Genomic DNA, 13675 nt, shown 5'->3' on the forward strand with positions numbered 1-13675 from the left:
GGAATTACAGGTGCGCGCTACCACACCCGGCTGATTTTTTGATTTATTGTAGAGATGAGGTCTCACCGCCCAGGCGGATCTCGAACCCGCGGGCTCAGGCAATACACTCACCTCAGTCTCCCAAAGGCGCGGGATTACAGGTTGAGCCACCAAGCCCGGCTCAGAGCAAATATTTTGTTTCCCTAAACATTAAAGGTAAGATCATACTTAGTAAGCAGATTGTTTCTTTGTTGCAAAAGATGGAATTTCTATATTCTCGCCAGTTGCCTTTTCAATCTTTTGTGACTACTGTAGTTAGGATGAACCTTGTGTTTTATTGCTTCTAAAGATGTTATAAATGTGCCCAGAGGTGAGGCTCTGAAAGTTTTAGTTCAAATATCCATATTCATGATTCTCTGAATATTCTAATAGAGCTAAGTTTTATTATTAAAAATGTTTCAAAGCATTTGCTTTTCATCTGAGAAAATGGTCTTTCTAATTTGGTAGGTTTATTAACTGAGCCCTATTAGAATACAATAAATGTATTTTTTTTAAGTAAAATAAAATAAATAAGCTCAATTCATTCTAAGGTGAGGTTAGGACGTGGACTTGGCAGTGTAATGTTTTCTAATTTTCTGACCTGTCAGTTCTGGCTTCTCAGGTCACGCAGGTGCCAACACCCACAGCAGATGGCCTGCCTGCGGATGCCGAATCTGAGTAGTTGCTGCAGACAAGCCCAGCTTTCCTGACCATGGACTACACACACTGAGCCTTTTACTCAGTGCCTCTCCAGGCTGGGCAGGGGAGCCGGTCTAAGCAGACGTGCCCTTCTGATGTTCCAGCCATGAAAACAGGCAGGCCTTTCTGGCAGGCCCGCTATACCGACCTGATTAGAAATGACCTAAAAGCAGCACAGTACCCCTGAACGAAACCATCCCAGGCATGCCCATGTGTGTTAAACCTCCTGGCTCCACAGCGCCCTGGGTGAAGCTCAGGCATGCACACTTGTGTCACGGGCCCATGGCTGAGCACCCACACTCTAACCTCCTGTCGCTTGATGGTCACACACACAGGCACTAACAACCTCTGTGGGATAATGGTGGGATGGTTCCCACACACTCTATGAGGACTTTTATCAATAAATCGGCTTTGCTGTAAGAGACTGATCCTCTTCATCTTGTTCCTGCCCTGCTAGACTTAGTAACAGCTGGTTTTGACTTTTCCAAGTATGTTTGTCTAGAAAATGCGTCTATTAAAAGAAATACTGAGACATAAATGATAGCCTGTCATTAATTATTTTAATCAAGATATGATCCAGGCAAGATATAGTAATAATAATAATAACAGAAGATGGCTGGGAACCTCAGCCAGGGAACTTTCTGGAAGCCAGCTTCCTGGCTTGGCAGAGTCACAGTGGATGGCTCACCACCGTGTTACAGCTGCTAACATGCAGACGCATCACTGTCTCCTGGTCACAGGCTCAGCATTCCTGGCCTCTGACCCCAGGATAGGCTCCCCTTGGGACAGTCCCTGGGATTGCTCCTCTGCCCTGATTTTGAACAAGAAGACCTTTTGTCTCACACTCCAAGTAGATCCTCTAGAACTTGCTGGGTGTGTCTGTTTGCTTTCGTCTCTGTCATGCAGCTGAGCTGTAACCCCACTCCTGAGAGCTCTGTTGAGATGCCTTTGCTTGTAGTTCTGAGAATGAACACATCCCTGTTTCACCAGTTACTTCTTCTGAGTTTGGGAACTCACATGCCACATGCACCTATCAAGGCATATGTCTAGATGCCACAAGTCATATTCTTGACAAATAATCACGTCTCTCAACAAGGTCGTGATGGCTACCATTTCAAAACCCTCATATTCAACAAAGCCTTATCTTTACCTGGCAGCTCACACCGAGTGAGGGCCTTTTTGATTGAGTCAGTACACTTTCCTCTTAGCCAGTTGATTTCCATTGACTTTGGTTGTCCCTCTTAGTTAAGAAAAATGCTTTTCCTCTGTTTTCTATGCTTCATGTTCTGACTGTGACATGAAAATGCCATTTAATCAATTTGCTGTGGGTGTGCTCTTTCTCATGGTCTTTGGATTTTATCCCTGCAAAAGTATAGAAGAACATATCTTTTTGTTGAATGCTGGCCACCCACAAGTGAACAAAGCCTGCTTCTTTTTTTTTTGGATCACAGCTTACAGCACCCTAGACCTCCTGGGCTCAAACAATTCTCCCACCCCAGCCTCCTGAGTAGCTGGAACTGCAGGCATGAACCATAATGCCCATCTAAATTTTTGGTTTTTTGTAGAGACAAGGTCCTGCTATTTTGCCCAGGCTGGTCTCAAACTCCTAGACTCAAGCAAGAGCTTGCGTCTTTGCAGAGTGAGGCACAGAGGCTGTGCTCTGACTTGTGGATGAAAAGCAGGTTGACTGTTAAAAGAAGGTCATTCATTTACATAAAACACCGAGAGGAAGACTTTTAGCAACCCCAGCTGGTGGCCCTCAGGGTTCTGAAAAGCCCTTTCCATCAGTGCCCTGGGTCCTACACCCACCGTGGTCTCCTTGGATGGTTAATTGATGCATTTCCAGTCACCTGAAGCAGCTTCCTCGTGGCTTTCTCTTTCCCAACATAGACGCAGTACTGATGCCAGGCATTGGGAGTTCCCACCTTGATCCCCTCCGGCTGTCCCCACCACACCAGCATCCTGTGTCTGTGCACAGATTCGGGACGAAGTCTTGGCCTTCCTCCCCTCTGGCAGCCATCAGCCTCTCTGCTATAAACACTTTGCACCTCGCAGGGTTTTAGCCGCATGTGCTTTCGCTGATGAATAAAATATGTGAACGAATGACTCCTGTTTTAAAATAAGGGGATGAGGTACTGGATCCTTTGTGCAGGCTTAAAATGGATCTGGGAGAGGAAAGTGTTGGCCCTCACTGTGTCATCCTCCCACCTCAGCCCCCCAAAATGCTGGGATTACAGGCAGGAACCACTACGCCCGGCCTTAACGCGTATTTTTGTAGAAAAGATTAAGAGGAAGAGGGAGCGTGCCCCTTTCCACGTGAGGTATCTTTATGTGTATTGCTTGTCACTGTGGTTTCTAGTCCCTGTCATCTCTCAGGACTCTGGGTGAAGGGAGGCTGAGAAGGAAGGCCTGCAAGCCTTCAGTTCCTGAGGGTTGGCTTCTCTTTATTGTGTCTGGGAAGGATCCTTCACAGCATCTCATCTTTATTGCGTCTGCCATGACCCTTCACAGCATCTCATCAGCTGCTGTCTCTCCCAAGTTCCCACCTCCAGGAAAACACCACAGAAGCATCTGGAAGGGCCACAGCTCCCAACGGATGCATCAGAACATGTCCATGGCCCTCCCCTGGGCTGCGCTCTCCTGGGCCCCCCAGCTCAGGGGTCACACAGAGCAGCTCCAACGCGGCCTTGATCTCTCCCACGCAGACTCAACTACAGTGTCCTGAGAGCAAGCTGTCATGCCCCCTTCACCCCTATCCCTTCTCCCTTACCGAATGCTATAGGACAGTGGAATTTTGTGAGCTATTCGTCAGCAATGTGTAGGTGACGGCATTTGCTCACATATAAAAGCCATCTCAAACCACATGATTTCACAGCTGATCTAGTTGTTTTTCCAAATATGAGGTCCTGTCTCTGGAAAAATAGTTAAAAGTTCAAAAACCTTTGGCATCAGATAACTATTCAAAGCAACTTCAGATAGGTTTCAGAAAGAATGAAGAAATTAGAACCATATGAATCCTAATTTCCTTTAAATCCCACTTGAATGTAAAGATTAAGGGGCAGACAGACACTGACAATTCAAATGTGTTCAAGGACCCGCTCAATTAAAAAAACTTAAAACATAATTAAGACCTTTAGGGGGAAACATAGTTACCACATTTGCCCACCCCCATTAGGCCATGCTAATAAAGCTGTGTTTAGAGTGGTATGAAGCATCCTTCACGGCTTAACGCGCTTAACTTGGGCCAAGACACTTCCTGGAAGTCTACCGTGAACACATGCTGCTTTTATGAGACTTTCGTATTTGTACTTAGAAAGTCTGCACCAAGATTCTCAGAGGGTATGAGTAAAGGTGCCGATAACTCAGGAATAAAAAATAATGTGGGAGTCTCACTCACCATTTCCTGACAAATTAGCACAGTTCATTTCAATTTAATAACTATTTATGGAGTACTTTTCCTGTCAAAGTCACATTTTCTCTGAGTCAACAGCAGCCCCACAGAAAACTGTTTCATGACTTACAAAACACAACTGGGTACAACAGGTTTAGAAGATGTGAGGTAGAGTTGGTGAGCAAACTGTGTGCAGAGGGGATGCATCCTTCAGAGAAAGACACACATGTGCTCTGAGCCCAGAAACCAAGGCATGGGGAGCAACAGAATCCTTACAGAATTCTTTGTCCAGTCAGAAAAACAACAACTAAGCAAAGAACAGTTGGGGGAGCCCTCCAGCCTGGGAAACATAGTAAGACCCTCTCTCTACAAAAAATATTGAAAAACTAGCTGGGCATGGTGGGATGTTACTGTAATCCCTGCTCCTTGGGAGGCAGAGGTGAGATGATCACTTGAGTCATTTGAGGCTTCAGAGGCTGCAGTGAGCTTTGATTGCATCACTGCACTCTAGCCCGGGCGACAAAGAAAGATTCTTTCTCTAAAACAATGAAATTTTTTAAAAAGAAAAAAACAGCCTGGTACAGTGGCTCACACCTATAATCCTAGCACTTTGGGAGGCTGAGGCAAGAGGACTCTTGAGCCCAGGAGCTCAAGACTAACCTGAAGAACATAGCAAGGCCCCATCTCCATAAAAATGTTTTTAAAATTATCTGAGTGTGGTGGCAGATGCCACTAGTCCCAGTTTCTCAGGATGCTAAGATGGGAGGTTTGCTGGAGCCCAGGAGTTTGAAGCTGCAGTGAGCTATGATTTCACCACTGCATTCCAGCCTGAACAACAGAGCAAGACCCTGCCTCTAAAAAAAAACACAGAAGTAAAAATGAAAAAGAAGAAACCGCTCAGCTGGAGCCGAGATCTAGGAAGGGCAATGCTGTTTGCCTGAACTCCACACGCACACTCCTTCCCAGTGGAGGGCCGAGGCGGGTGTGCACCCACCTACCAGGCCAGGCGTTCTGCTTCTGCCCAGGACCGCCTGAGAAGGCCATCAGGTGCTCCAGGGAAGCAACTCCATCACCTCCACCCATTCCATTGAGTTCACGTCTTCTCAGGGTTGTCCCATCACAAGCCTGGGTAGTTGAGGTTTTCATTATCACCTGCTTATCCACATTTTGTAAATCACTCTGCAGTTTCTTCTTTAACCAATGGCCAACTCAGGGTATGTTCTCGCTCAGATTCCGAACACCCGACACTGTTGCGTGAATGTCAATTTCCAGTGGGAATCAATGTGGTCTATGAGGCATGACAGCCTTGGACTGTGTCAAGACGTCCTTTGTGGCCATGCTTTCTTTTCTCTTTTTTGCATTAACCTTCACATGTATAGGGTATTGTTTTGCATTACATTGCATTTTACTTTTTTACTTCTTATTCTAAAATAATTTATAATTTACAGAAGAGTAGAAAGAACAGTGCCTAGAATGCCCATGTGCCTGTTGACCCTGTCACTTTTTACCACATGCACTTTCTCTGGCTCTTCTTTCCTCATAGTACACTGTGCACACCCCACACATGCACTCACGTGCACACATACACATGCATACACACACACACACACACACACACACACACACACACACACTTATTACCCTTTCTGAGTCTTGTTAGACAACAGCTCTGGGCAGCCACCGTTCTGGATGGAACCCTCTCCTTTACATGTTTGGATGTTTCTAGATCACATTCACAACCTGTGAAAGGCTATCCAACATTCTTAGTATGCCATGAATTTTATATTATCTGACAAAGTTGTGAGCTGGTCAGGCCCACGGCTGTCTTCTCAGGAAAGGGCCCTGGCATAGGCTGTTCCTCCTCTAACTCTCTGCCTCCCATGCTCATGATGCCCAGAGCTTGGGTCCCCTTTACAGAGAGAACACAGGGAATCGGCTCTGCCAGGTGGTTTCTGCTTGTTCTGGTCCCCTACCCGTCCTGTGGTTCAGTTTTCTTCTTGCTGAGTCACATGTTTAATAGTTCTCTCACCAGTGGTTTGCAAGTAGCAAATTCAGTTTTCCCTCTCTGAAATGCCTTTGTTGAGCCTTCTCTATTGAAGGGTATTTTACGTAGGTGGAAACCAGGCCAAGGGTTGTTTTTCCTGAGTGCTATGACATGCCAATCCTCGCCTTTCTCGGGAAATTGCTGGTTGTGTGGATGTGCAGTCAGTGACTCCACGCCTGCACTCCTGGTCTCCGGGCCTCTGGGTTTTCCTGGAAGCTCCGCCCACCAGAGCTCTTTGAGAACCTCAGATAGACATAATTTAAAATCCTCTCCCAGACATCTGTTAAGATTTCTATAAATATCCGAGTTAATTTGAAAACACATCAGGTTTCTGTCAACAGCCCCTTATGGCGTTATTGGGAACTCGTGCTTTGAGTCTGTGTTGTGTCTTGTCTCCCCTGAGTTATTTTGCCCGTCCACTTGTCTCTGTCTGTCCACGGGCCCTGGGGCAGCAGCCTGTGTGGATGGATTGGAGCTTTCACCTCAAAGGGTGTACTATTCAGCCTTCCAGCCCACAGCATCTCTCCTGTTTCTGAGTTCAGGGAGGAGAACCTTTCAGAGCCCCTTCTGTACATGGCCAGCCTCACTGGTCCCCATGCACTGGAGCTTAGGTCCCCTCCCATAGCCTGCTTCTCATCCTGGGCACAGAAGAAGGGGCCTCGGACCCTGCCCCTAGCCACTAGCCTCCAGGAGGTAGGTCCCAGTGTCCCGTGAGGCTATGTCTGTGAGCACATTTACACACGATGCCTAGAATTCTGACACACTTGATGCATGCCTGGACAGCTGGCTGAATGGCACACTTGGAGAACCCCATTGTGGTCCTCCTTGGGGCCCATGGTGGGCTGCCTCCTTTCTGTATGACGCCATTCCAGGTCTGCCTGGGCAGCGTGTGGACAGTGAGAGAATGCTTCACATCTGTCATGTCTGTGTTACCTTCAGTTACGATAAAGATATTTCCTTTATCATGGGTTTTGCCACAGAAGACAGTGATTCAGCAGACGCAGTAGCACACCAGTCACTTATCCGTCTCCAGTCAGAGCATTTTAAAAGAACCTCGCTGCCTTTTCTTTACTGTGCTTATTCCTTTCTCGATACTTCTCTGTGTTCCAAGTCAACTCACAGGATCACACAACAGCTGGTAGGATACGTAAGAACTAATGAGAAAAGGGTGGGGGATTTGCTGATGGATTGGGGATTAGACAGAGTCTGCTAAATGCACAGTGGAATTCTTGCATTTTTGTCTTTCCTGGAATGTCTGAAGGGTCAGGATTGTGTCTGTCTGGGGATTGAGCTGTGGCAAATGTGACCCATACATTTAATAAGAATCTGGACTGAGATGAGGGCAGGGTCAGCACATGGACTTGCAGGCTGGGTAGGAATTCCCTGTTGACAACAGGAGTCACTGCAATGGCCCTACTGTCCCACTTGGCAGGTGGAGTCCGTAGCCCAGGGCTCTCCACTGATGCCCCACTCAGCTGGGAGAGACAGAGCTCCTTCCCTTCAGATCCTGTCTCATGGTGGCCAGGTGTGCCACGGAATGTCCCCTTCCTCACTCAGAGGCATCAGGGGCAGGAATGTTTACCTCAGCCAGCAGCCTGGCTCAGACATCTCACAGCTGACCCATAAAGGCAGCTTAATTCTATTGCCACTCCCTGAGCCTCCCCTCCTCTGGACCCTCCTCTTGAAACATATGCCACTGATGGGACCTTAGGAAGAAAGCATAAGAAAACAGACCTCAAGGCTGAGGCGCGCCAAGTAGCCATAAGGACCAACTGACAGTGGTCGTATAAGGAAGGTTTTGGGCAGAACTCAGACTGAATTTGATGGCAGGGAATAAAGAGATTCCATTTACGCATTGAATTTCAATGGATAATTCCATCTTTTTGTAAAACCTTTATTATGCATGAAACAATTTTTCATTTTGTGGGCCTGTATCAAACTGGGTTTTAAAATCCATTTTTCATTCATGTGCTTTTTGATTTAAGTGCTGTGATTACCCCAAAGTGAATGGTTCAGGAAGATAGAGCATACAAAATGGTTATCTAGTCCCATCGACGCCACATACAGAGTTATCTTGACTAAGTCACTGTATTGACCTTGCTTCATGCTGAAAAGTGAAACGAGCAAATGCAGCCTCTCATGTACCCAGTCAGTGCTCAAGACCCTGCAGTTAGAGGCTTCCTCACCCAGAAGAGGCAGTTGTCAGGCGAGACCAGTGTCCTCTGTTTCCAGCGAAGAACCAACTTGAGATTCTTCCTGGGGTGTGGTCAGCAGGCTTTGAGAAAATAAGGAAAGCCCTGAGGCCTTGAAGAATTGCTGAGGAACTAGACTTTTGGTTAAATTATGAACTATAGGTAAACAGATAAGCAAGTAACTGCTCAACTAACTGAAAGATAGAAACTGATAAACAGTTAAACCAGAAAACTAACAAAATAAAAGCAAAATCATCCATCTAAAAATTAACCTTCCATATGACCCCACAATCCCCCTTCTGGTAATATACCTGGAGAAACTCAAATCACTCTATGAAAAAGATACCTGCACATGGATATCTGTTGTAGCACTATTTACAATAGCAAAAACATGGAACTGACTATGCTGCCCATCAAAAGTGGACTGGATAAAAAAATGTGGTACATATATACAATGGAATATTATGCAGCCATAAAGAAGGACAAAATTATGAACTTTGGAGCAACTTGGATGGATTTAGTCTATTAAACCGAGTGATCTATCACAGAAACAAAGAACTGAGTACCACATGCTCTCACTCATAAGCAGACACTGAACAATTATCATCATAATATTATAAGAAAGGAATTGGCAGTAGTGGAAAACTGCCAGGGAGGAGGAGGGCATGCCTCATCAATAAGGGTACCTGATCTCAAACCAGGTGAAGCAGGGACCAAAGTGAGGCCCAAACTTTATCTACACAATGACCATTTGTATACCTAATCCTGAACTGTATCCCATATCTTTAAAATAAAATAAGAAATATATATTATTGGCAAAAATGAGTAAATAAAGCAGATACTTGTGGGAAAAAAAAGAAGGAAACAGAATCATCTAAAGAGCAGCTGTGTTCTTTGTGGTGATAAAAAAATCTGTATCTTGACTGTGGTGGTATTGATATGATCCCATACATAGAATAAAACATCACAGAGCTGTACGTAAGCACATACCAAAACATATATGTTACAATTTAAACGCAAAGACATGCCAAACATACGAGAAACCGGAAAGATCCCAGTGGGTTTTGGCGTCTAGATAGCTGTACGGCATCAGTGCCAGTCTCCTGGTTCTTCTATGTACAACAGTCAGGCAAGAGATGACCTTCGGGGATCTAGGTGGAGGGGACGTGGGCCCCCTCTGTATTCCATGTGTCTCCTCCTATGAGTCTACATCACCTCAAGATAAGAAAGCTGGCAAAGTAGCTGTGTGATAGTTCATAATATGCATCACAACACACAAATTCTGTCTTTTTGCCAAGGAAAGACTTTCCCAGCTCCTGCCATCTGGCCAGCGGGTCTGTTCTCCCGAGACAGCCTATTGAGGTCTGTGTCTGTTTGTCCAGAGGGACTTTGTCTCAACCGTACCTCATTTTAGGGGCTCCAAGCACTGTGGAAAGCTTTGTTTATCCTGCAGTGTTTTATCCTTTAGAATCTTACCTTCAATTTTATTTTGTGTACAGTTCCTTTTTCTGATTTTTTTTTATAACAAGACTCACTTCTTCAAAGGAAAATTATTATGTGTTGAAGGAGTTAGATTATGTTGCTGACCAGGTGAGTATTCAACAGGTAAAGGGTAGTGATGTAATTGAGAGGTATAAAATGACTTAATCGGTAAGTTCATCAAGTTATAATTTTTGGATAAAAATTTTAATAAGTTTACTTTTAATGCCACTACCTAGGCTGAAATCTGAACTTAATCACTTGTTAATTGTTTAATTTTTGAGCAAGTTATTCAACCTCTGTAAGCTAGGATCTCATTATTAATATGGGTTTTATCTAATGAAATAATCATAGCATTATTGTAATGAAAAAGATGAGAAATATATATGGTCCTAAATAGCTACCCAATCACCAAGAATGCCTTTTTCTTTTTATAAAATAAGCCTAGTGAATACCTGGATACCTGACACCAAGTGTTCAACGACTCTTAAGCTTCCTCACCTTTGATGTTGCTTAGCCCTCCTGTCACAAGAACACAACTGAATGAATGATTGTTGCCCTGAAAAATAGTCTCATATGGAAGGCTCAAATGCAATAACTAGTTCTCCCTTCAACTAGAAAATAGTACCATGGGTCTAAGCGCATGGAAGCTGTGTGTCCCCTCCGCCAGAGCCCAAGGGCCCTGGAGCCCAAGTGCTGGGCCAGTGAGTGGGGCAGATGTGTTCTGGTACCTACAGTAGTGACAGGAGCCTCAACCTCTCCTGCCTGAATCCACATCAGTCCCTGGCCTTCTGTTTGGAATAACTCATTGTGGCTTCCCAGGGCTGCCTTCAGCACCGGAAGGACACAGGGTGACACTTGATAGCCCAACCAGTTGTCCTCATGCATCCAGTGACCAGAGCCCTGTGCAGGCAGAAGACATGGCCAGAAACTGGGGAAGGCTCGGGTGCTGTGGTTCTTAGGGCTGTGAGTCACAGGCTGCAGGAGGGCCTCAATCCTTGGCTGACTGCCTGCACTTGGCACAGGGGACCCAGAGACCCCTGGGCCTACTAGCATCCTCTTTCCACACAGGAGCACTGAGTCATGGAAACAGAGGGACTTGGTGACAAATGGGGCCGGAGACTGAATCCTACACAGTCCTGTGTTTGCTCAGGGACTCACTGATGCCACGGAAACAACACCGAGTTCATAAAGAAGGCTGCATCTTTCCCATTTGGGGAGCGTCTGCAAATGGTTATTTCAGAAAAATAAAGGTTTAACATTCAACGAGTGGTCAGCTAAGCATGGTCTTCTCTTTGCTTGGATGCTGGACAGCAATCCTGTGTCCTCTGTAATGGGCCTACCTTGGCTGTTGGCTTCTGCAGGGGATGTTGCAATGCCAGTATTTCCATCAAGACTGGTGGCCTGTGGAGGATCTGGCTGGCTAGGCACTTGGAGATTTCCCAAGAATCTGAGTACTTTGACTCTCGCCACGTGTGCTTATCTGCCCCCAGACGCCAGTGCACCAAGGTTCTCCAGCAAACCTGGTGGGACTCCAGGGGTGTGCGCTTCCCCAAGCAGGGCCTTTCACCACACCCTCCAGGCAGCCAGCCTGGATGAATGCACCTTTTTGTACTATTTTTGGCTTTCGGAGATCCTGAGGACACCAGCTCTCACTGTGCTCCTGGGTTTTCAAGGCGGGTTTTTCACTGGAGCCAGGACAGGACACAGCTGCATCTGAGCCTGTCCACATGAGACCCACCAGCCGGAGTTGACTGTGGAGAGGGTGAGGCTGCCAACCAGGCCTTGGCCGGTCCCCGGCCCCATGGCTCATGGGGACACAGACAGGCCACGGCCTGGCCCAGCATGACGCCAGTAGATGGGCAGACGGGCACGCAGGGGAGCTGGCTGCTCTTTCCCATGGCTATTTAAACATTTCCAGAAACTTTTTTCAATTCATATAAAAGGAGAACTGAAAATTGCATTCATTTTCAGTATTTTAATGGGGACTATAATTCTATCCTCCAATGAGGTAAAAACAAATAATCCATAAAACAAGACTGCAGGAAGTTGCCACCTCCTACCATTTAATTCGTTTCTGTATTAAGATGGAGGTTACAAAGGCCGAGGGGAGGCAAACTGGACGTCAGCAGGAGGGAGGGGGTGACACGTTGTTGTCCTTCCACAAGGTTCTTGGTGACTGGGTTGGGGGCAGGGACCCTGCGTGCCCAGGAGCTGCACAGCAGGTGGCCCCCCAGTGTCACGGGTGTGTTGCAGGGCAGCAGAAACCCATCCCTGTGCTTGAGAGCTGCAGTCGCTACTGCCTGCCTCACACCAGTGCCTTCCCTTATGCATGGCGGCCAGCCACCAGCCCCTTTCCATCATGGAGGCCACCGTCTATGGCAGAATGTCAGGCACCCCTCACACTGCTCATCACCTTCCCCTTTGTGGGGCACGTTCCCGAGTTGCAGGGACAGCAAGCAGGTTCTGGCATGATGCCCACCTGCACCATGTCCTCACAGGGACTGTGCTGCCATGGAGCTTCTCCTCCGACCTCCTCTTCTCCCCAGTCTCTGAACTTTCACTCCTTCCTCTTCTTCTCACCACTCTCTGAGCTTCTCCTCTTTCTCTTCTCTCTAATCTCTGAGCCTCTCCTTCTTCCTCTTCTCCCCACTCTCTGAGCTTCTCCTCCTCCCCCGTTTACTTCCCCTCTCTGAGCCTCTCCTTCCTCTCCTCCCCCTCTCTGAGCTTCTCCTTCTTCCTCTTCTCCCCACTCTCCGACCTTCTCTTCCTCCCTCCTTTTCTCTCCACTCTCCAAGGTTCTACTCCTCTCTCCTGTTCTCCTCCTCTCTGAACTTCTCCTCCTTCCTCTTTTTCTCCTCATTCTCTGAGCTTCTCCTCCTCCCTCCTCTTCTCCCTTCTCTCTGAGCTTCTGTTCTTCCTCTTCTTCTCCCCACTCTCCAAGCTTCTCTTCCTCCCTCCTTTTCTCTCCACTCTCCAAGGTTCTACTGCTCTCTCCTCTTCTCCCGCTCTCTGAACTTCTCCTCCTCCCTCCTCTTCTCCTTATTCTCTGAGCTTCTTCTCCTCCCCCTCCTTCCTCTTCTCCCTTCTCTCTGAGCTTCTGTTCTTCCTCTTCTTCTCTCCACTCTCCGAGCTTCTCTTCCTTTCTCCTCTTTTCCTCACCTGTGATTTTCTTCTTTTTCCTTCTCTTCTTTCCATTTGCTGAGGCTTTCCTTCATTTCCTTTTCTCCCCACTGACAGAGCTTATCCTGAGTCTTTCTCTTCCTCCTACTCTCTGAGCTTCTCTTTTTCCTCTTCTATCCTCACTGTGAAATTCTCCTCTTCTCTTCGGGTCTCCACTCTCTGAGCTTCTCCTCTTCCTCCACTTCTCCTCACTCCCTGAGCTTCTCCTTCTTTCTCCTCTGCCTCACTTGCTATTTTCTCCTTTTTCCTTCTCTTTTTCTCATTTTATGAGTCTCTCCTTCTTTTTTCTTTTCTCCCCACTGGTGAAGTTACTCCTGGGTCTTTCTTTTCTCCTACTCTCTGAGCTTCTCCTCTTTCTCCTCTTCTCCCCACTCTCTGAGTTCTTCTTCCTCCCACCTTTTCTTCCCATTCTCTGAGCTTCTCCTCCTCCCTCCTCTTCTCCTCACTTGGCATTTTTTCCTCCTTCTTTCTCTTCTTCCCATTTGCTGAGCCTCTCCTTCTTTTCCTTTTCTCCCCACTGACAGACCTTCTCCTGGGCCTTCCTCTTCCTCCCACTCTCTGAGCAACTTTTCTTCCTCCTTTTCTACACACTTATGAAGCTTCTTCTCCTTCCTTCTCTTCTCCTTGCTGGTGGGGCTTCTCCTGGTACTTTCTCTTCACCTCTATTCC

At 46.8% G+C, this 13675-nt stretch overlaps 1 protein-coding gene across 1 annotated transcript in view; it reads left to right on the forward strand.

Moving 5' to 3' along the window:
- The window catches only part of LOC103253681 (SPARC-related modular calcium-binding protein 2-like), a 17596-nt gene extending 16894 nt beyond the window's left edge, over positions 1–702 (forward strand). The window contains exon 5 of the mRNA XM_008051928.2: positions 627–702. The gene's annotated coding sequence lies outside the window, so the exon portion shown is untranslated. The remainder of the gene's footprint in view (positions 1–626) is intronic.
- The last annotated feature ends 12973 nt before the right edge of the window (positions 703–13675 follow it).

The sequence above is a fragment of the Carlito syrichta genome, unplaced genomic scaffold, assembly GCF_000164805.1.
Source record: "Carlito syrichta isolate Samal-C Ts95f unplaced genomic scaffold, Tarsius_syrichta-2.0.1 Scaffold246280, whole genome shotgun sequence".
NCBI lineage: Eukaryota > Metazoa > Chordata > Mammalia > Primates > Tarsiidae > Carlito > Carlito syrichta.